This window comes from Ciconia boyciana, chromosome 1 (assembly GCF_034638445.1).
Source record: "Ciconia boyciana chromosome 1, ASM3463844v1, whole genome shotgun sequence".
In the NCBI taxonomy this organism is placed as follows: Eukaryota; Metazoa; Chordata; class Aves; order Ciconiiformes; family Ciconiidae; genus Ciconia; species Ciconia boyciana.
The window spans coordinates 214,678,067-214,703,616 of NC_132934.1; positions in this window are offsets into that span (position 1 = coordinate 214,678,067).

A 25,550-nucleotide genomic window follows, 5' to 3' on the forward strand; every position below is an offset into this window, starting at 1 on the left:
ATGTATTTTTGTTATCCTCTTTAGGACATGCTGGTAGATCATTCTTTTGTACTATTTTCTTGGAAGGTTTTGACCACAACAAATAGATCTGATTTTCTATTTACTACAGTTTTGTATTAATAACCTCTAGGACCCTATTTTTGGAGTAATTTGCAATTTTCTACTAATAAATGAAACCAAAGATTTCAGTGCTGATGTTATGAATTGCCTTATAGAGTATTCCAACTTGGACTTCCTAAAATATCTTGTTAACTCTTTTTTGAAAATTCTTCTAGTTTCTTTCTCTCTAAAGTGAATTCTTTATTTTACAGCCACACTAAGTAGGCATAATTTGTGAATTAAAGTAGCAGAATCTTATACATTCTTATGCGTTGAGGCCCTCTTATTAGTCTAAATTCCATCAGATTTCTGATGTCCTTTGCTGCAATTATGGCAAAATTATTTTCACAGAATCACAGACTCACAGAATCGTATAGGTTGGAAAAGACCTTTAAGATCATCAAGTCCAACCGTAAACCTAACAATACCAAGTCCACCACTACACCATGTCCCTAAGCACCTCATCCAAACGTCTTTTAAATACTTCCAGGGATGGTGACTCAACCACTTCCCTGGGCAGCCCCTTCCAATGCTTGACAACCCTTTCAGTGAAGTAAAATTTCCTAATATCCAGTCTAAACCTCCCCTGGCACAACTTGAGGCCATTTCCTCTGTCCTATCACTTGTTACCTGGGAGAAGAGACCGACCCCCACCTCTCTACACCCTCCTTTCAGGTAGTTGTAGAGAGCAATAAGGTCTCCCCTCAGCCCCCTTTTCTCCAGGCTAAACAACCCCAGTTCCCTCAGCCGCTCCCCATCAGCCTTGTGCTCCAGACCCTTCCCCAGCTCCGTTGCCCTTCTCTGGACACGCTCCAGCACCTCAAGGTCTCTCTTGTAGTGAGGGGCCCAAAACTGAACACAGCATTCGAGGTGCGGCCCCACCAGTGCTGAGTACAGGGGCATGATCACTTCCCTAGTCCTGCTGGCCACAGGACTACGGAAGTGATTGTGCTGGCCACAGGACTAGGGAAGTGATTTTCATATTGTATAAGCCAAGGGAGTACTGGGAGTCCAGCTATTAGACGCTATCTTGATACTACATTTGGCGTTACTATTTCTTTTCACACCTTCTTCAACTTGACTGGACAGGTTGGAAGTCTGGGTTACCTTCTGGTACTCAATGCTAGCATCCTCATCATCTGCCAGGTCTACAAGATGAGGAGGAACATTCAGCCCTTTAAGACAGGATACCCATTTGGGGCTTTGGGAGAGACAAAGCACATTTTTTTCTGAATGATCACATTGTACCATATAAGCTAGGAGAGTTACTCTTTCTTACTTTCATATGCCCATCTGAGCTTTAAGGTTCCCATTTAAGTGGTTTAGGGGCTTCATATGTTCTTGTCATATGAAGAACAAAGAGTAGTGATACTCATTTCCTTCAACATGTAGCAGAGGATAAGTGCAGTACAATACCTAAGCAGATGACGGAAGGGTGTCTTCTGAGTCCATACCTGTATAATCCTAAAGAAAACTGTACATATCTAAATGAGATTGAAAACAATACATATGCATTCATTTATTCAGATTGCATAAACTAATTTTTTTGGGGAGTGTACTGTGCAATTTAGAAGTCTGTATTTAAAAGTCTGACCCGAACACTTTAAAACCTAATGTATTTCCTTTTGTACTCTACAAACACCAAGTGTAATGATTTGATTTCATATTATAAATGCTTTCACAAACACAAACTCTGACCCTAATCCTTCCTTAGTGTGTTCTGGTAAAATCATAGTCCTGGCTTTAAACTTAGCATGCCATGTGTTTCTGTACACAGAGTGAACCGCTCACATAAGAACAAGCACAGTATCTTTATCTCACCTTAGCTCAGGTAGGATTTCTGTAAAAGGAACTGCATACTGCTTTGGGACCACATTTAATGTTTGTGGGAACAGCTCTTTTCACTTTTTTTTTCTGGAGGTTGCCAACATCTCATGAGCCTCTCTTTAAGCATCTGTAGGTTTTTATTAGCAGTGTTGTGGAGGCTGAGTATACAGGTATCAAAGTGCCAGTGGTATGACTCACAGAAGTTATTTTCAGCTTTGGCAGCTTAGTAATACAGGAAGGTAGTACAACTGCTTAATTATCCTAAAGACAGAAAGAAAATACGACTGTGGACACAGAGCTTCATCTGATCAGTGTTACACAATGCAGAGCAATGTAAGGTGCTTGGATCTGAAATAATATTTGTAGCTGGCTGTAAAAACCTTCCACCAGACAGTCCCACCCTGAAAATTTGCTTTTTTTTTTGCACATGTTCACACTCACTCTTCCCCTTGAGTGACTGGCCAAGAGTGTAACATTCTTTTTCCAGTGATTAATAAGGAGTCAAAGTCACACTATAGCCTCAAAAATGCATATGGGAAAATGGCTTCCTATAGCCTCAAAAATTAATATGGGAAGACAAGCTGCCTAATGATGGGACATGGACCCACATTTAATTCTGTCCTATCACTAACATTAGCTATAATCTGTGCCAGAGACATAGCAGACAAAATGTACCTCAACCTGCCAGTTATCCTTATAGGAGAGGCCTTACATCTCACCTAGGAAATCCTAAATATATTCCCAGAATGTGAGAGGTATAGAAAGAGGATCACCTTCTAACAGACCTATTTGTTTTATTTCTATCTCCATATTCAATGCTGACCCTAGCTGAAGCAATAACACAGGGGAAGGCAGATCTCTGACCTGAAGTGCTGTACAGCCCTCTGGTGCTGTAGCTCACCCCCGCTGCACCCTCTCTGCAGCACGGCCAACAGCTGTAGCGTTATTGCTGAAGTGTAATCCGGTTAACCCCAAAGAAAGAACATGCTCTACAGCATGCACACTGCAGACAAAACGGGAAGGGTTCAAGAGGTAAAAGCCACCAACTGACTGTGGTCAAATCTCTTCCTCGTGTTTGCAGATTTGACACTATGGGAGTGCAGTACTAAGCTGTGCTATGTGTGTGGGCCTCATTTCTGCAAAATATAAGGGACAGGGGATTACAGGATGGTCAGCCATGCTCTGTCCTGTGTTTTGCCTTCTCAAGGTAGTTTGTAGAGGGGGAATTATCTGCATCTCTACATTGGTATGGATTAACTGGGAGCTGGGCTGAGTTTTCCTTGTGCAGTGTGGTGTTATCTCAAAGAAATAGTAGTAACAACAGTTTTGGAAATGTTAAACTTTACTGCTCCGTGCAGATTATGTGCTTGCTGGTGCTCTGGATCTGACTCACTCTGGCACCTGGTCCAGCCCACACCATGAGACGTAGCCAGGAAACCTTCTCTATGTTCTTTGGAGAGAGCTTCCCTGGGGGTAGCTGTAATGCTGCTCTACCTTGGATGTAAATACAGAGTTGCCTGGGTATATATTGTTACATCCTAATCTCACACAATAGATCCTGTACAAGTGATACATGGAAAACATTTCTGATATATGTTACCCATCATACTGCAAAGAAATATTTGTGGTGCTTTGCCCTTTGCTCAACTAGAATGACCTTCGTTTGGATAACATTATAGTCATTGTGGGAGAAGGGACTAAAGGCAGGTTAGCCTTTAGAAAATGCTTTAAAAACCTGTGTCTGGGTGCTGTATGAAGTATTCTTTGAGTTTTGGCATGTCCCTGTCATTTTCACTTATATCCTCCTGTCTTTCACTTCCATTCTAAGTGGGGCTGCAGGATTGTCATGGCAAATTAAAGAACAAGCAAAGGTAAAAATGCCCCAAATCATGGAAATTACATCAGGATGTACAAAAAAGCAACAGAATTTTACAGACACCTTACTTTTTTTATTTTTTTTTTTCCAAAATGGTTCCTTATTGATATTGGTGGGTTTGGTAGAGATGGACTGTATGACATAATCATTTTCTTTTAACTCAGCCTGTTAAAATGTGATGTTTCTGTAGATTTCTGAGACATTTTCCTTCTTTTGGCACTTGATACCACCTGCATTTATTGTTAGGCATGAGGTGTTCAGACCTCTCAGATCTGCTTCCCAAACCAGTCTTTTTCTTGAAGATTTTTCTCTTTCTTTTAATATGATTGCCATATAAAAAATCTGTGCTTTTTAATGTTAGCTGGTTTTTTCTTCTCAATTACATAGGAAATGTAATTATCTAGGTATAGATGTAGTAGTTATTGGTACATTTTTGTTTTTTATATAGTAGGCATGTTACCTGCTCATCCTCAGACTGCTTTATGCATTTATAGATTGGAGAGAGGGGGCTCATCTCTGATAGCACTGCTGTCCTTTGCTCTTGCTGTTCAGTCTTGTCTCATGACTTACACATGAGGTACTCATTCACCTACATGCTCACAGATCAGAACAAAAATTGCAAAATGTCAAAATGTCACTGGAGAAAGAACAGGAAAACCTGTCAGGTACTCTAAGTCACTGATGACGACTATGACTTACAGTCTCTAGTGTTCTGACACAATGGTATAAAATAAAGATCCTGTGGACGATGGATCCGGAGCCTTATGTTGCCATAAATTCAGTAGACCATTTTTTTCCCCCAAAATCTTGTGTAAGGATACACAGGCAAAATGGCTATAAAAACATTGCAACCGAGAAAGGAGAATATTTTCAAATTGGTTTGCAGGTGAATAATGCACAGACCAATGGATTATCAGTTGGACTTCCTCTGAGTGGCTTTTTCTGACACAAATTTATGATGTCCAAAGACAACGTTGGCTAACACTATCTTCTAGGGTAGGCATAAGCATATATGTGTCATCATCTCCCACTGAGGAATGCAGCTGAGCACTCTTTCCAAATTGCACTTTCAGCAGAGCGCAATTATTCTGGCAAATACTGACACACTCCTTCCTTCACACTTTGTTTGTTACCTAATCCATCTAATCTTATGGCCGGCCATGGAAAAGGCATTACCTTCAGCAATGCAAAGACCTCTCCTTTCTTTAACTTTCTGGGACAGTGACAATGTCCTGTCCTAAACTTGTCTACAGGGGATGTGTTTATAGTTTGGTTTCTTGGCATGCTATTCCCTTTCCAGATGATTGCAAACAAATTTAAATAGCTAAGTCTTAAAGTCAGCTTGTCTCTTGAGCTTGATCCTTATAGTTTAGGAGGTGGGAAAGAATAGAGAGGCAATCAAAGCTGATAGCTTCATATTGCTGTATAATGTGTTTCCATGAAATGTGAAGGATTTTGTTTTTAGGATAGGCATGAGCACATTTGTGCTATCTTATACCATTGATTTCCAAGCTCTTCACCATAACACTGGTCATTCAGTTCCTCACTCTCTTCAAATTATATGTGGAATTCATTTAACCTAATGTCAGGATCATGATTCACCTGTCTATGTACAGATTTCTTGTACCATTTGAGATATCCTCATGGAGGTCACGGATATAACACAGGAGACTTGCATCCCGACAAGTTCACATAGTTCACATAGAGATATATAAACTCTGGTGTTTGAATATGGAATTGAACCCTACCTTGAAAGTTAGATGAGGTCAATCCTACCCTTAGAAAAACTACAATGGGAGCTTTTAGCCAGTTATGCTTCATAAACATCCTGTAATACTAAATGGGTTTCATAAGATGATGCAGATATTTTCACTTCTCTGGTGTGAAGTTTGACATCATTTAGCATCATTTAATAATATTTTCATGACTATGACTTTTGCACAGTGGTTACACACTGAAAAAAAACCCCAAAAAAACATTAAACACAGACTTGCAGGTAAAGAACAAGGTAAATGTTGGTGTAAACTTCACCACAACTGATAAATAGCTTTTCCTAAGTATAATTGCCTATATGTTTGGTTGACTTGCAAGACCATTTATAGCAGCACCATCTAGGGGCTACAACTAATAACAGTGCTAACATGTAGGGAAATTTCCAAAACCATTTTTCTGTCTCACTGGCACAGCTACATAGCTGAATAAGATTCATTTGGAATTTTAATATTTCTTTGTTCAGTGAGCTACCAGGACTCATTTTTTTCTGAAATACAGAGATGTGAGAAAAAAGAAAGAGGTTTTGACTTGATTTTTAAATGAAATGTCTTGGTGAAAAGCTGGCTCCACTGAAAGCAATGTGAAAGCTTCCATTGATGTCTATGAGCTGAGATTTCACTTGATTACTTTTCCTATTTAAACACATTCCTCTTTTAATGAAATACATTTACATCTATAACATCTGAGACAGACAATTCTAAGGCTTAATCTTTCTGTAGCATCTTTAAACTCGAGTTGAAGAGTTGAAAGCAAATCAGAAATAATAATCAGACGTTTATGCTTTCCGCTCAAGAGACTGCAGAAATGCATTGCTCTGTTTTGTCTGTTTCTCTTCCCTTTCCAATAAATAAAACATTTCATCCATCAGTAAGTACTGCCTCAAAGCCCAAAAAACTCCATAAATCCTGGAATATCTCTGTAGTCTCTAATAAGAAAGAAAATATTTGAGGCCTGACCTTCTTCTTCTTAAATTTCCTCGTGAAAGCACGAGTAACTAATCATATCAGTAGAATTAAAGTGATAGAATTAATATCATCAGAAGAATTATAGGCAGATTCTACAAATTTGCAGGGTCCAGCTTCAACAATCATCTGCAACAATCATCTGCTAGTTTTGTTTTTCCTCCCTCCCTACTCTATTTTGAAGGTTTTAGGTACAGGAATACTCATGATAATGTTCTCATTGCCAATTAGTAAGCCTTTAATGGATTTTTAGCATAAACTACAAAATTATGTAGAAAGCTAGGATACTGCAAAAAGCCAAGACACTGTGAAGAAAATGCATGCTTGCTTTAATATTATTATTATTAGCTTCCATTAGGTTAAACCAGGAATGGAGGTAGTACTTACCACACTTTTTTTAAAAATCATGAACTGGGGAATAGAAATAATAGCAGATAAGCGAGGAGGAAGAAAAGGAGAGTGAAACAGAGGGCTGAGGGACCTATTAAAATGTTCGCGCTTGCTATTTAGCTGGTGTGCTCCCAGATTTCACCCTGGCCTAGCAGAAGCTCAGTCCTGGACAGCACACACTGAAAGCTGCCAGAGCATCACCACTCTCTTTGACATAGTGACTATGAGACTTCTTTGGCATGGGAATTGGCTGAGGAATACCCAGTTTAGCAGTTTGCATGACGATTTCTGCCCTGATGCTTTATCTGAAAATATCTGCTTAGCTAGGAATCCTAATGCAAATGTTTCCTATCCTTGCTGATCCATCATAGTGAGTGTTTATGTTGAAGCTAAAGCGCAGCTGATGAAGGGAGGAAGGACTTCATATTATGAGCTTCCTAAGTGATTTTATTTTGGTTCAAACCAGATACCACTTTTGACCAGGTGGAATGTTTATAGTGTCATAAATTGTTGTGCTGTTAAATTCGTAGTCGCTCTCTTGGGAAACTAGATATGTCACTCAAGTATTAGGCAGCTAAATTGCAAATAAGGGATGTGGTTTCTTCAGGCTCCCCATCAAGTCACTTTGGGGAGACTGACACTTGTAGGGTGGAATTTGGAGCACCTCCGGTGGTCTAAAGTGCGATGGCCTGGATAAACCCAGCTGTGCCTTTGGAAAAACAGGTCTGAAAATGCTTGAATGTGCCATGCTGTCCCAAAGCTTCTGATTGCAAAGACTCTCCCTACCAAATCTGGCTTTCTGGTAAAGTAAACCATAAAAGTAAACCATCACAGTGGTTTACTTTTAGTATCGTGAGACCCAAGCTCACGATGGGTGTCCATGTTGTGGGAACTAATGAGAAAGGGAATGGTACAGCCCCTGAATTTCCTCCCACTGCACTTGGAGTGGGGACAATCCTCACCTTTGTACCCTGAGGACACGGAGACAGTCACAGCTGATCATGTCACGCATGTAAAGGGATAAAGCGAGTAAACAACTTTTATTCTGTGACAAGTTATAGGGCCTGAGGCTTCTTTGGGCTCAATATATTGTCATTCCATTTGTGAGGGTTTTGCCTTGGTCTCTTGCTCTTAATTTTTGTTCATCATAAATACCATGGTGACTCCTTTGAATACAAATACACTTCTGTTGTGTTTGATATTTTTGTTGCCTGAAAACTGCATATCTGAATTTGAACATAGCAATAAGGATGTCACCAAGCAGGTTGTTATTTTCCTTTATTTATTGCTTAGCGAATTGTACTTTGTTCGTGTGCGTTTCACTGTGTACATCTATACATACTTATGAGTTATTACATAAATTACCTGATAATTTTGCCATTACTAATTTGTCAATAAGCTTGTGGGAAATGTGGGAAATGTGGGAAAGCTGTGTGATTTCTTTTAAATTCTTTTTTTCTCAGGGAAATTGAGGAAGCTTAAAATTCTCTTTCCTCCAGCATTATACTAATACACAGTTGTCTCTGAAAGCGCACCCACCAGGGCAAGAAATAATAGCATGAATACATTTCATATGGTGAATGAAAGTTTATAGAAACATCTTCACAATATTTACATATTTCTTCAGAAGTGCTGTAGTTTATGGATAATAAAAATTATTAGTAGAAAATATGAAGAAAAGTACAGCCACAGAAAGCACTATTATTTTGTGTGGTTTAGCTTCTTAACAGCTTGGCTTTACCTTTTTATCTGCTTCCTGATTATTATTATTCTATCAATGGTTATAAAAGTGAAGGAGAAGGAATAGTTGTTTAACTGAACACGTGCTTTTACTGAACACATTTCTATTGTAAGATTAAAATCACCATAGAAGTGAAGGTATTTTTAACATTACAATACACTTAAATGCCTGTTGCTCTGCACAGTGTACTTAGACAGAATTTTGCTGTCTAAATTCAGCCCAGACTGTATCCTCATCATGTTAGAGACGATATTTTCCTGATCACTTTAATGAAATCTGAATTTGGCTCTATACACTGATTCCACTGTTTGCATCCATTTTAATCTAGCAGTTTGTCTTCTCGCACCCACCTAGTTAACATTTTGTTATAGAAAAGTCTGCTTTTGAATAGAAGTTTCTTGGCTTCAATACAGTGGGAGCATCCATGGACCTATTCAAGGGCTCAATGTCACAGCCTTGTCTGTGACTGCTTTTTCATATCACCTTCAGGTCAGAGTTTACATGATCTAATGCACATACCAATGTTGCAGGGCTCCTCAGAAAGCAGGGAGCCATAAGAGGATACCAAACTTGCTGAGTGGGGGTTTATGCCTGACCCACCTGCTAGAAAATTCAAATCCATATGCCCATTTGAAAAAGAAGTCAAGGACGGTCCCACTGTCTTCTGCACCAGTTTTAAAACATGGTAAATGAAGCCAGCATGAGCACTCAGGTGTGTAAAATTACATATATCTTTATGTACTTGGCTGAACTGGGATCTTATATTGATAGAAAAGGAAAGAGAAGGAAGAAAAGGGTTTTCCTCTTTAAAACATCCAAAATCAAAGGCATTTGCTGCAGTAAAGCAATCATCAAACTTCAGTGGCAGATTACAGAGAATTCAAAAAATGAAATTGGCATGTCTTGTTGGAAACAGGGATACAGGTTCTCCTTACTACCTCACAAAGAAGGAGCAATGCCTTCAAAAGAAGCGGAAAAACAAACCTGTGGGGGAAGAAGGCCGAGATAGCTGAGCAGTAAATACAGATATAAGCAGTGCTTGAATAATTTGTATGTTCTGTGTGAAAGAGAATTTCCATCTTAGCCATACAAATTCTCCCTGATCTGCTTTGTTACACATTTGCATATCAGAGCTGAAGGTCATTTAAGAGTTATAGGGCAGAACCTTTCCATTGTATTAATCGCTTACAACTCTAATTTCACACTACATCAGTCCTTTTTACTTGGGCTCACAGAGCCCACTACAATCTCCCTCTAAAAATCTTACAGCCAAAACTGCTTGCTCACTGTGCATTCAAAACAGGGAGTATCTATGATATCGTAGGTAGAGAAGGGAAGCATAAACAACTATGAAAAAACAATTTTTGAGTAAGCTGGAAGTGGTTTAGCTTCTGGTCCCTTTCAGGAAGCCCCAAGGCATCTCTGAGTAGTGCTTAGCTGCCAGTAATTCTGGCCCTGAAGATATATGGAAATTAGGAGATTACCAATCATTTTAGCAGTGAAGTGGGGAACAGTCATCTTCTCAGAATAGTAAAGGTACAAAAACCACTAGCTAGCAGCTATATGCATTTGGTTTTGAGATGGAGCTGCATTAGGAAGACTTAGATTAGATTGACTCAATACTCAGTGTTTCAATGTCCAAAATTCACTCTTCTGTATCTTTACAAGAGGTCTCATTACAACCTCCCAGATCTGTGCCTGTTTAATATTCCATTATTACTCAGTCTTCAGATTAAATTCCAGAGTACAGCAGCTCCTATTCAATTAATATAAACATGTATGAATTAGGTGTTGTCTATAATAAGATGTATATCACTACATCTGATTATATATCATTGCATCTGAAGGAAAAAAAAGATTTAGTATTAGATCATTACTTTTCCAGACAGAATAAAATATCTCCCCGTGCCTTAATATCCTGCTTTAAATATTATCAAATATTATATATTCTCTTTTGGATTTTTCCATGTTCTTTTCTATATTCAGCATTTTTTCCTTCTCTTATAAATTTTATTTAACATCCTAAATATTTTTTCCATGGTACCCCATGGCACTCTTACCCCTTCATAATTTGATACATTCTTAAGTACTCCTGTAATTTTCTTTTTAATTCAGCAAAATGCAGAAATACAAGCTAAAATCCATCCCTAAGCTGCAAAGAAATTTTAAAACTGCTTTTAAGTGCACTGCTGATTCAAGGCCTTAACCTTATTGGGAGGAAATATTAAAGGAAAAGCCTTTATCCTTTGGATGAAGCTGTACATAATTGGGACATTTCACAAATAAATATTGTTAGCCTTCTGATATTTCCAGTTTCTTCTCTCTAAGCTTCTTACTGAGCATTAATTTCTGCCAGGCTATATGATACCCTGGAAATCAATGTAATATTTCAGGGAGGCTGCACCAGAATATTCTGTGTAGATGTTAATTATTCTTTTTATTAGAATTCAGATTTAGAAATAAAAACCCATGGTGATTTACACTTCTTTGTAATTAGATGTAATAATTGGAATTTCTTTCATAGTGCGCTGTGGCTTTGCTTTGAAGGAAGAGCAATGTTTTATACCTAGTGATTTCCAATATTTATCAATTTTCCTACATTTCCTTGTGGGTCTCTCTGCTGAAACTTCCTATCATGCTCACTCTACTGTCATCACTGCAGTGCCCATCACTATCTACAGGTCAAGGAATTTTGCATGAGTTTCTTACTTTCCTTCCATTTCTCTAACCGCAATTTCCTGGTGGCTCATTTCAAAGTGACCATGTGAAACGGGGTGATGTGTCTGAGGAAGGCACAGCACAAACCAAAAAGAGCCAAGGAATTTACTCCAGCTAATTTGACGTTCCAGAGGAGTGAGGTCTCACATCACAAATAGATCTCCCATCATCCTTCCAAATCTGTTTTTTGAGTGCTTTTGGTTGTCTGTTTCTTTGGGCTCAGGTGGCACCTCTCTGGGTCACCACTGAAAGATGAGATTGCATACAGAGAATGGGCTAAATTTTTATTTATGTTGTAAACATAGCAAATATGCAGCTCAGGAGTAAACTTGGGTTTTAACAGCTAATATGTACTTTTTGCAAATAATCACTTCATGCTGGCAGCTGGAATTTCCTGGGTTTGAGGACAATCATCCTGCCTCTCACGGCAAATGGCTACTTAAAAGTGTCTCTTCAATCATTCCTCATCATCCAAGGATTCTCTAGTGCTGAGGGACATCTGCACAGGGCCAGGTATGCTACCTTTAGCACAGTCACAGTACGCTAAAGAAAAAAATATGAACCCAAATCCAACTTGTTATCTAGAAGTGTCTCTCAGATGTGATCATTGCCCTGACTTTGAATCTTCCACACTTAAAGATATTAACATCCAGCACTTCATTATCATTACTTAAGAAGATGCGAAACAATGGTCAAATTCAAATCTGGATTCAGGTTTTGATCAGCTAGTCCTGAAGATTTGAAGTGATGGATTAAACATCTGTTTTATGTTTTGTGTTTATTGTGCTGATCAGCTGATTTATCAAAATAGCATCAACTGACGAAATATAATGGCTTCCCCTTGGTTCCAATATTCTTTTGCCTTTGCTTCTGTTTTTAATATTATTTTTGCAGACTATTCCTCATTTTCATGGTAGTAGTGAATTATTGAAATATATAAAAACTCTGCAAGATATCTTTTATATTGAGTTTATAATCCTTGATTCAGTATTCCAAACTTTCTAGAAGAAGGAAGCACAAGTGGAGGGAATAGAGGGTTCATAGTAATACAAATCAAAGCATTGAACAATAAAGCAAGAACTCCATGGTTGAATAGAGAGCAGAGTTATGGGGAAATTAGGAGACAGCTGACACAGAAGCAAAGCTGAACACTGCAAAAGACATTTACACAGCTTAATAATGCATAGTATTTCGAAGCTAAGATATCCATTCTGAGGTGAAATTCAGATGGTTTTAGACTAGAAGCAACAAACATATTTTTCTGCCCTTATTCATATGTTCTAATAGAATTCCATAATAATAAAGGGTTGTCTTGTATCTGAATTGCAAAATTTCCAAAGTGAAGGATGCTTGGATATTAGTCACAGCTGAGAGCATGATGGCTACAGAACTTATTATGGCAAGTGATGGCCTACATCAGTAAATGCAATCCAATATGCCAAGGAAAATAAAAGGATTTAAGAAATACAGGGAGAGGCTGAAGGAGCTGGTTAATTCAGCTATGAGAAGAGAATGAGGAAAAGGAGACTTTTGTCTTCAGATACTTAACAGAGAACTATAGAGATGACAAAGCCAGGGTCTTCTCAGTGGTGCACAGTAAAGGGCAAGAGGCTGTCAAAACAAGCGGCAAAAAAGAAAATTCTGGTTAAATATAAGGAGAAAAGGTAAAAAAACACAGTGAGAGAGACTGAGCACAGAAACAGGAGGCCAGAGAAGCTGTGTAATCTCCAGCCTTGCTGGTTTTCAAAACTGTACTGGATGAGGCCACAAGCAAAGTGTTTTAACATATAAGCTGGCACTTCTTTGAGTGGGAAGTTGGACTGGACTATCTCCAGAGGTCCCTTCCAATCTGTTGTTTTATGTTTTATGAGAGATTCTGTATCAACAACATAATCATGTACACGGTTGTTTACCAATGCCAAGTTTGAGCCTCTACACTATCTAGTTTCCTCTTACAGATGTTACAGATGTAGCCTATAATTCTGCCAGCCTATGACAATCACTAGTAATGCACATAATTTAAGCTGAGATACAGTTTTTCAAAAGTCCTTCTTATGTATTCTTATTCAAAAGCAACAATATGCATGGTGTAACAAACATATTTAGCCTGTTTCTTTAATACAAGGCATCTATCCAGCCCACAACACCCACATAGGAGTAAGTTATTTCAATTTGATAGCACTCTTCACCCACGTTGTAGAATATTTTTGATCGCCAAAAATTCAGGTATAATTTAAACTTTTCAGGATAGGTTAAAATGACAGTTCCATTGGCCAAATGTTGAGAGTACTTTTTACTCAGATTTACACAACAGTGCCTGGGATTGTTAAATTGCTCTGTTTTGTTATAATCAGTTCTATTTGGTAGTACACTTCTTACTAAGCTACCTTGCTCACAGGTTAATACAGGCTGATATTGAGAATTTGTCCATAGTCTACAAACATAATCAGAAAAGAGGAATCATTCTAATCAGAAGAGAAATAATTTTGATTCCCCGAAAGCTTCTAAATCATCTATAACTGAGATTTCTGTTTCAGGATCATTGCTTTTTCCACATTACATGCACTGAAATTAATGTTTGCTGAAAGCAAATAAGAGTAAAATTAAATATTTTCTGATACAAATGATAATTGGGCACTTGTCTGATAAGATGGTTTTATTTAAACAAAATGTACTCGTGTAACACTGCATTTCCGATTCTACAATCCTGTAATCTTCAGGCTGCTTCTCTTTTCCAAGTCATCATAATTAAAGGCAGGTGTTCAATTTAGCCACCAGACGGGATGAGTTAATGGTGTAATTATTAGTTGTAAAAGATTTTTAATTAGAATTATAAAGTATTTAGGTGTGTAAAATGCAGGTAGATGCCATCAGATTTTTTTTTTAAGTACATAGGCACCAACTCCTAAGTATTTTCAAAATGTCGTTAGGAGCTTATTTATGTCTTAGGGCACTAATTAAAAATGTTCCTTTGTGCGAAATTCAGATATAAATTGTTATCCAAGCTTTCTGGTAACAAATATGTATTATTAATAGAAGTTTAACATCTTCCTTGGTTACGAACGGAGTGGAAAGTGTTACATTGTGTTGTAGCATTTTATCCTGATTTTCTTTTTCTAATGATTTTCTTTTTCCAAATAGAGAACAAAAATATTTATCAAACAATTCTGATTTATCTACCTTGTTATTAACAATGCTACCCATTTAGTAGACAGTAGATATTTCTTTTCTCAACATATATTGAACACTTTATTCTAAACCACAGATTTTATTTTTGCCTTTAGCTTACACTACCAGGTTCTACACCTCATGAATAATTGCCTACTGCTTCATTCTTCAGGTTTTACGAATTGCTCCCAAATTTGCGTGAAGCATATTGTGCTGTTTTGTACATTTCAGATATTCATGGATTTTTGACTGGTTTTTGTTGAAAGGTGCAAAATTATCAACACAGAAAAAAAGCGCCCTATAAGAACATGTATAAATGAGGACCTCTAAATTAGTCATTAATATCAGGAAAGAGATCTTGGAATCACTATAGGTATTTCTTTGAATGACTACGGTCAGCCTTTGATATGGTCAGATGACAGAATATTGAGCTATAATTAGAAAAGAGGAGGAGAACAGAAGAACATCTCTATTTCATTGGATGATCCCTTGTATGAATTTTTAGTGGCACACGTACTAGTCATACTGTCACAACAAAAATTGGAATAAATAGAAGAGTACTGAGAATAAGGACAGGGAGGATCAGAGGACTGGAATAGCTTGCATGAAGGAACTTGATAAGGGTTATTCATTTTGAAAAAGAGATGAGTGAAAGTTGTTTGGTAGGATTACAAATGAGGTCCACAAAATTGCAGAAACTGTAGATTTATCACTTCTCAGGATAAGTAGGATCTACCCTGCACCCTTGAAACTATGAGTAGACAAATTCCATTGGTGGATATTAAAACTTACAGTTCCCAAGAATCATAGAATCATAGAATCATAGAATCATAGATGCATAGAAAAGTTTGGGTTGGAAGGGACCTTTAAAGGTCATCTAGTCCAACCCCCCTGCAGGGACATCTTCAACTAGATCAGGTTGCTCAGAGCCCTGTCCAACCTGACCTCAAATGTTTCCAAGGATGGGTCATCTACCACCTCTCTGGGCAACCTGTTCCAGTGTTTCACCACCCTCATTGTAAAAAATTTCTTCCTTATATCTAGTCTAAACCTACCTTCTTTTAGTTTAAAACCATTACCCCTTGTCCTATCGATACAGACCTTTCTAAAAAGTCTGTCCCCAGCTTTCTTATAGGCCCCCTTTTAGTATTGAAAAGCTGCAATAAGGTCTCCCCAGAGCCTTCTCTTCTCCAGGTTGAACAACCCCTTTCTTCAGCTCTCAGCCTTTCTTCATAGGAGAGGTGTTCCAGGCCTCTGATCATTTTGTGGCCCTCCTCTGGACCTGCTCCAACAGCTCCATGTCCTTCTTGTGCTGAGGGCTCCAGAGCTGGACGCAGTACTCCAGGCAGGGTCTCGCCAGAGCAGAGTAGAGCGGCAGAATCACCTCCCTCGACCTGCTGGCCACCCTTCTTTTGATGCAACCAGTATGTGGTTGGCCTTCTGAGCTGCGAGCGCACATTGCCAGGTCAAGTAGAGCTTCTCATCAACCAACACCCCCAAGTCCTTCTCCTCAGTGTTGCTCTCAATCCTTTCGTCCCCCAGCCTGTATTGATAATGGGGGTTGCCCTGACCCAGGTGCAGGACCTTGCACTTGGCCTTGTTGAACCTCATGATGTTCACATGGGCCCACTTCTCAAGCTTGTCCAGGTCCCTCTGGGTGGCATCCCATCCCTCAGGCATGTCAACCATGCCACTCAGCTTGGTGTCATCTGCAAACCTGCTGAGGGTGCACTTGATCCCACTGTCTATGTCTTAATGAAGATATCAAACAGTACTGGTCCCAGTATGGACCCCTGAGGGACACCACTTGTCACTGATCTCCATCTGGACATTGAGCTGTTGACCGCTACCCTCTGGATGCGACCACCCAACCAATTCCTCATCCACCGAACAGTCCACCCATCAAATCCATATCTCTCCAATTTAGAGAGAAGGATGTTGTGGAGGATCGTGTCAAAGGCCTCACGGAAGTCCAGATAGACAACATCCAAAGCTCTTCCCTTGTCCACTGATGTAGTCACTCCATCATAGAAGGCCACTAGGTTGGTCAGGCAGGACTTGCTCTTGGTGAAGCCATGCTGGCTGTCTTGAATCACTCCCCTGTCCTCCATGTGCCTCTAGCATAGCTTCTAGGAGGATCTGTTCCATGATCTTCCCAGGCACAAAGGTGAGGCTGACAGGTCAGTAGTTCCCAGGCTCCAAGAAGTCTTTAAACTGTTTACTTCTGAAATGTAGAAGAGCATGTTGTAGAAAGAATCAGTTATTATTATTTCTTTTTGCTTTGGAAATGATCATTTCCTAAGCTTCAGCTCCTGGTCATGATTGGGAAGAAGCTATTGGACTAGATGGACCTTTGATTTGACCTATAGTCATGTAGCTCTCATGTACCTAGCTGTACAAATTGTTAGAAAATCCCAGTTTGTTCTTTTTTTTTTTTTTTAACTTAATTTTCCAACAGTTTCACTCAAAGTTTTCTTCATATTTGGGAAATAAACTCATATTCCAAACTTCATGAGGACATGTTTTACATAACTTTGTTAGAATTGTACCTGTACGTACTTGCAGGTTTCATGTAACAGCATTTGTTAAATAATATGCCTGTATATAATACAACAGACTCATGATTAGGTCATGGAGATCAAAAAAAGACAACATTTAGCAAATATTGTATGAGGCAATAACAGATCTACCTACCATCCATAATCTGCTAAAAGAACTACATGAGATTTTAATGAGTGTTTATATTTTTCTACTGATAAATAATATACCTAAATGGCTGAACACTTTTACCTACAGCAGGAACGCAGATGCTTTTTCCTCTCATTACTTTACAACATATTGTGTCTACTCTCCTCATAACTTCTAAAATAGCTTTGGGACAAGTACATACTCATTGCTTAATATTAACTTTATTACTTTATTCTTTGTAAAATCTAAAATAGGATCCTCGCTCTTCTTTTTTTCCTTTTTTTTTTTTTTACATTCTGACACATGTCATTGTATGCTGTCCCTGTGACGTGTACAGACAATAGACTTCTGTTAAATTTTTGCAAAGTAACACAGTTGTCATGGATTCATAACTTTTAAGAGACTAATATGAATCTCAATGCTGACCTAGCATAAACTCAAGCCATGAATTAAAGAATGAATCCAGATTATTCATATTTCAAGAGTACATGCTAATCATCATGTCCACCATCATGCACACCCTTTGTCCTATTCATACTAATGAGAAGCTTTTCATATGCTCTAAGACTGTCTCATCATTTCTATTAATTGAGAATGAAAATGATAGTCCTTTAGAGACCACATCAAGGAAGATCTTCCACAGTAATGGGTGAAAACGTGATGTATGATGTCTATGATGCCTATGCTTTCCACTTTCAGTCATCAATGTCTACATTACAATGCTAGTATGCCTCTTGCACCATCACAGGATCAAGACAAATTAATTGCCATTCAGAGGTCATAGTTTCTCCCACATTCCCCCATCAGCTTAGTTTCATCAGCCTTCTTTTCTAAACGGAAGAGTTTGCTGTCCTGTGTATGTTCAGCTAACTCAGGCAGTAAGCAGGACACTGTGTCCTTCTGGATCTCTGTCTTTGCCTCCCATTTTTTCTCCTTTTTCTATAGTCAGAAGCAAGTTAGCTGATACAGTAGGAAAGCTTTGAGGAGCCTACTTATTTCTTTTCCAATATGATTATGGGCAGATCATGATAATTTAAATGTGTATTAGCAGATATGTACATTGGAATCCATTAGTACCTCTTTGTGTTTGAGTAATTCTTGTTAAAGAACGCAGCATTTCATAAAGCTAACTTATTTAATTCAGTGTTTTTCAGGCCAGCAGGCAATAATGATCTCACCAAATATCTTCAAAGTAATAGGAGCAAAACTGAAGCAGAAGGACTATGTGTAGATATAGTGAAACAGGTGTTCCCATTCATAATCATTTGTTATAAATAATAACAAAGTGATAAATAATAAAGGAGCACTGACTTGGGATGGGAAAAGAAAGCCAAAAAGCTACTGCTACTTCAATTAATATGTCTATTTAGTTTCTCAGACCTGAACCTTGTTTCAAAAAGTTGTCGTTATTCAATTTAGTGGGCTTTTTTCTGTTGTACTTTCCAGTTCTGACCCAAACCAAATAACTAAATCAGCTTATTTCATGGCATTTTTGTCCCAAGAAAAGCAAGAAAAACAGGAAGTGTCATCACTCCACTTTTTTTCTTCTACCCTTTCTGATTTTTACAAATCATAATTTTCTACATTGTTCAATGGAATAACAGTCAGAAAAGATAAAGGATTTTGAATCCTATATCAAATTGTATACTTTGTAGTTCACTGATCCAGAATATATCTGAACGTTCTGTAATATTTTCTTCCTAAAAGAGGCTTCACAAAAGAAATAAAAAATTGATAAAGGGCGTGGATACTGAACAAGTGTACTGGTTGTGATAATGTTATAGCGATACATTTTATGGTGCTAAGGACATTTAAATAAACTAGAAAATGTAAACACACACACACACACCCCCCGCCCAGGATTTGTCTTGCATTCTTTTAAAATATAATATTGGCCTTACGTGAAATCTTTACTTATTTGGTGAGCTGCTGTTTACATGAACAGCCTCACTCACTCTCTGAAACAGTTGTATGAGTGAGTGGTCTCCAGCATCAATAAAAGAAAGGAAAAAATGCAAAGTTCATATGTAAAGTTATATATTTAATCAAGTTCATGTACACATTCATTTGTGTAGCCATGGAGCTGGAAAACAACTTCATTAATTTCAATTCCCTATTAGTAAAATCAGAGAATTCGTCAAAGGTAACTGCTAGATGAATATTACCTACTTTAGTTCACAGTAATTTTATAAATTAAACTGATATTTGTCTCTTGACAAAAAAAGATTAAGTGTAAACAGCTAAAACTTGTAAGCCTATAACTTGCTTAGGGTTTTTTCAGGACTCAAATTTTGTTTCAGTTATCAGTGCTGACTAGTGAAAATAAATATATTTGATTAAACAAGAAAAGGAGCAAGGTGGATTTTCTATGCTATCTACTACCTCACTAAGGCTCTTGGATCAGAAAAATAGAAATAGAAACCATCAATGAAGTTATACTAAAGCCTGATAAATGCTTTCTTTGTCTTAAAGACCATAACTTGTGTTTTGACCAGAGCAGACAGTTCAAGGTGTTCCAGGAAAGCTGTAGTAGTACCAGACCCTAAACTGGGATACAGTATAGACTGCATTCTCATATTACATGCTTTCCATTAACTCTTACAAGGATAGCAAGGGTTGGATGTTTCTGTGGTCTAATTCACAGATGCAAACTGTCCAGGGGTACTGAGCACAAACATAACACTTCTTATTCACAAGGTCCTCAAGGCACTCTCCAAGACACAGGCTGTTGGAAATGGTTGTTGTTGTACTCTAGCCATCTACTAATGGCTTTTTTGGAGATGGATTTCTGGGCTTGATGGGAATTTGGCTTGACTCAATATGATTTTTTTTTCCTATGCTTGTGTATTTTCTTGTAACTAAATAAACTAAACCTATTTTCCAAAGCAAGGAGTGACAGTCTATCCAGTTAAATCAGCATCTGTTTAAACTGAATTGCCATGATTCATCTCACCACACTGCAGAAATCTCCCACTGCTGAATGTCTACGTCAGAGCTAGTAATCCACACCTTATTCTCAGTGGAGACAAACAGGCACTTTCAGGCTGTGATTCAGTGCATCTTAAGGTAGATATCTAAAATACATTATGTCATAAAATGGTCTTAACTGCCAACACTGTGCAATAAATCTACAGAAATGCCCTAGCAGGATAGTTACTGTAACATTTTTTTCATATGACCTTTTGAACCCTGATGTGAAACCACTGGGATCCAATCAGAAATCTAAATATAATCATTCATTTCACTCACACATTCCTTCAGGACTCTTTAAAGGAAAGGTAAGACACAAAACTGCTGTCAAGGAACTTTATTTTATTCAGTTGCCAGGCCATTAATAAGCATACTTCATTTTTATTTCTGAAATAATTTCAATTTCAGTATTTAAAAGAACACGAGAAATGTCCTTCTGGGAGGGACCATCTAGCCCTGTATTTGGCCTCCAGGAGGGGCAATAAGAGAATCTGTCTATGGAAAGCATCAAATCCTGACCGCTGTCTGTACTCCACTTCTCTTGCATTCCCCCAGCACCCAGAACTGTTGTTTTTGAGATATTAGAGGTTACATCCCTGCCTTTTCAGTTTCTTTTAATGGGTCTGCTGTCTATGAATTTTTTTGACTCTTTTTATACCAGTTTATCTTGACATCAGGTTTTGGAGGTTCACTTTTCATTGTATAAAGAGGAGTTTCAGTTATCTGTTTTAAACTTGTCTCCTGCAAGCTTCAGCCAGTGTCAAATCTTTCTTGTATTGTGAGGTTTGGGTGAAAAAAAAACCAAACAAACAAGCGAACAGTTCTGCATTCCCCTTATCTTCTCCCTTTTGACTTTGTAAACCATGATCATATTCCTCCTCAGCCTTCTCCTGTCCAGAGCCCCACCCTTCTCCCAAGGCAGCTGCTCCATCCACTTGATCATTGTGATTAAGCTACTGTGAACCTTTTTCTAACTCCACAACATCCCTCTTGAGATGAGGAGAACAGATCAGCACACAGCACTTCAAGGTGTGGGTACATAAGGCTTTTATACCGTAGCAAATGATGCTTTCTCTTCTGCTTGCAACGCCTTTCCTGATGATGCTCAGCATTAGTTGAACATTAGGACTTGTCCAAAACAGTGAGAGCTTCTAATAGGTGCTCCAAATCAGGACCTAGGGAAGCATGCTTTTCCACTGGCCATGCAGAGAATCATCTAACTTTGAGTAGACTCCTACATTAGAAACTTAGAGGTAGATGGTGTGAAAACTTGCTAAAATTGAAGGAAAACTCCATGTCTTTTCTTGAATTTCCTGGACTCTGTATCTAAAGTTGTTTAGCATTTGGAAAGACAGGGCCTAGTACTGTAACTCCCATGGATCTAAGGGAAAATCTGAATAAGGAAAAGATAGTTTTATTTATATCTCATGCCTTAAGGGTAAGATTTACCCTGGTGGGGTTAAATGGGTTTTAAGAGATAAATGGGCCTTTGCAGAGGTTTAAATCCCATGCAAAGAAAATAAACAATGAATCAAAAACTACAGGAGTTTGATGTGTGGGATTTTTAGTAGGAAATATAAACTTCCCAAGAGTGCAAGGAACATGAAGATTAATTGAGCTCATGATGGTCTCAGTTTCCTTCAAGGGTTTTTAACTGATTATATATTACTTGGACCTTTGTTCAGAAAAATAAATTAGAAGTCATATCATGGTACTTGAAGAAACTGATAGTAATTACAGCTACAGCAGTAATGACTTACTAACGCTTTCAGTCTAGCATGACACTTCCTCATTAGATTTTTTTTTCCACTACATAGGTTTTGTTCCAGTTCTTCTCTTTATCTTCAGGACAAATATGTGGTAGTTTACACATACAATGACTCACACATGCGCACACACACTCACACAAATTGCAGTGTTTGACATGGTACAGTCAGGTAAGGCAAAATGTTTATCCTCATATATCAGTTTTACCCTCGCAAAAGCTTGCAGCCAGAGGCAAATTCTGCCAGAGAAAGCCAAGACTATAAGGTAACACATTGGGCCATGAAGTGCATTAACCACAGAATGAAATCTTGATTAATGTTTTTTAACTTTTTTTTACTGAAGCAATAGTCATGTGTGTGAAAAAATCCTAACCAGCTTCAAGAGATTTTCTAAACTCTCTCCTTTATTCATCCTCCAAGGCCCCCATTACTAGCTTGTATGGAATACCTTCACAAAACCACCTATTAATTCAGCATACGAGGCAGTGCAAATCCCTCCTGGAAACAGCTGTAATACCAACTGCCAGATATGTGTCTTTCTTCTGCATTGTAAAACAACAGCTGTAGGTTCTCTCTTTAGTGAACATAAAGGGTGCAACAATGTAAGGTGATGTGTACGATGGAAACATCTTGTAATGCATTAAATCCTTCTGAGAAACTTCGTGTAACATTAAGAAAAAAAAAAAAAACAACAAAAAAAACCCCAAAAACCAAAGCAAAGCCTTCCTTGCAGCTACTAGATTTCTATGCCTTTAACATAAACCTAGAAAAGATTCGAGAGGGCAGGCAATGTCAATTGCAACTCTGCTTCCTCCAGTTTCTCACAAAAGCATTTCCCTGAGCTAACATGCTGTTTTAAAAGTCAAATCTGGGGATTATTTGTTACACATTTCTTGCAAAATCAATGAGGAGAAAAATGTACCTAAACCCCCACATTTTATTACAGCTCAGAAATTCTACAGTGCACTAAGCCAGCCTGTATGGTGTGATTTGTGCTGTGCTACAGCAGTCACTTGTTTGTTCTTTCTTTAATAAGATAACTTAGAAGTTCATAATGTGCTTTACATGCATGATCCATTTTGCCTCCTGAAGGAGCTCCTTCAGCAAATCTTTTGTCATATTTGTTCTTTGATTTTTTTTCCCTTCCTAATAACTCTCTGGTTATTGAAATGCTTCAGCTGAGGAATGGTGAATCAGTCCATGAAAACCTATCAGTGTCTCATTATTAATGTCTCATTAGTGAATACTTGTAGGCAGGATTGCATGGTATGTAAACATAACTAAATGGTGAAGAGAAATGATCTAGCAGCTGATATTGGGAATAGAAAAAGAATAAAATAATAATAAAAAAAGAATGAAATGCAGCAAAACAGAAAAAATTAAAAAACCAAGTAGTAGAATGAGCACTGAAAAATCATGAAGGGACCCTGATTTCCCATTGTTTGATGACTCATTTTTAAATTATTTTTTTCAGTAAGGAGTGGACTCTGAAGCATCTGAAGCTGGCATATTTGTAAGAGCTTGTGCTGCTGTGGATGCTCTGAAGTCTAATAGCTTCAGGCTGCTGCCTTGGCCTCATCTTGGCCACTTTCAGGTCTCTTTCTTCTCCCATAGCTGCTGCTTATCTATGATTTGTCATCCATTTAGTCAGCTTTCTCTGAAAGTGGTAGACAGGCTTTAAATGCATCAAAACAAAATGAACATTTGAATAAGCAGAATCCCTAATTATAGCGACTCTTATTCTGTAGGAAGCTTGGCTACAAATGGTTACATCAGCTGCAATTGCTTTTATATGCTTCTTTGTAGAAAGCTATTAACAGAAATTGCACCTCAGAGTATGGTTGTAAATTCTAAGTGCTAGTAATTTATTTCTAAAATTATTTGGGGGTCCTACTTCCATATTCCACAAATAGCTCAATAGCCATGTGAAATATTTTTGGCCCAGGGTTGTTAAAAACATTAATAGTTTATACATGGACACTAGTGAACAATCCCAAATCCTATTAAAGCAAAGCCAGTAGCTTAGTTACTGGTAAGAATATAAGAATAGTCTACTGAGTGAGAGCAAAGGTATGCTGATGAGAAGTGAGGTCTTTTTCTAGTCATTCTAACTTTCATTTATATACAAAAGCTACTGCTACTGCAAAATACAATATCATTGCTTTATCCCAGTAAAATAAGTAAACAATTCATTGGTAGTGCTCAACAAACTTTCTCCCACTGATCCGACTGGCGTTTTAGAGGTTTTCTTCATTTACTGGAAGGCTGCTTTCTCTCTTGCAATGTGGGATCCCTGCCCTAGACACTGTAACCGTCCCACAGTGACCTGCTAGACACTGTGTAACTGTGCCACAGAGGGATGTTCACATCTCAGAGTAGGATACCATGTATGTGCTGTGCTGCACTTGGGCTAATGGCTATAATACTTTCTGTATCAGAGCTAGTTTGTCATCAATACTTCCCCTCGTGGTATGCTGAGAGTGGTCTTGCTCTTAAAGTTAGTGCTTTTCTAGCACAGAAAAGTAAAACAAATTTATTTTTTCACTGTTCCTGTTTTCTGTTCTAAGACGTTCTCTATTTTAATTAGTATTCCACATTAGATACGTACCTTTATCTTCAGTATAGCGCAGTTGACTTCTGACTAATCTGGCCTTGTGCTTTATGACTTGTCATTTGCAGTGGGTTTTCGACTTGCAACAAAAACCTTCTATTAAATATTTCATATGAAACACAAAACCTAACGTTTATATAACAACTTTCCAAATGTAGTAAATCAAGATAAGTGAATTAGTTATTAGGGAAAAAATAAGATAAAAGAACAAGCTGAAAGTTAAAACATGCACCTTTCAGTTATACAATTACATCTGGAAATAATAAGCATCTTTCTGGCGCTGTCCACATTAGGGCTCTGCCTCTTTGCCTGCCTCAAGACTGAACTTGAGTTTTAACCTTCACCAGACTTTGGAAATGAAAATAACTACAATAAATATGATAGATGGTATTTGAGTTCATTTGTAAGATTTGGGTAAATAGTGGGAAGATGCATGCCTGACAGTCATCTTCTTTTATATAGTTATAGCCAATATGTTAACATTCAAGTCACCATTCCCTCTTCTCTCAATCATTTTATTTTGCTCAGTTGAAGCAATGTTACAATATTGAATTAATGAGTTGTGAATCTCTTTTGGTATCGGGAGCTCTTACCCTACTCCAAGAGAATGGTATAAACACACTTAGACCACAAAAGTTTCATTGAATCTCTGTCACGTGACAGCAGGCTCAAAATTGTTCTTTTTTCAACATGTTCTAACGTACATGTACTTTGATTTTCAAGAGAAGTGTAACTAGGGAATCCTTGCATAAGAGAGAATTCCTGCTGCTTTGTTTGAGTTGGGCTAAATCTATTTGAAAGGGGTTTTATATTTTAAAGAGATTTAGAAGTAAATTTTGTCAAGCCGTTTGAGTAAGCTGGGATGGCAAATGTAACACAGAAGATGATATGGAGGTGATAATCCCTTTCTAAACAATGCTGGTTAGAGAATATGTAAAGAGCAGCAACAGACTTATTAGTA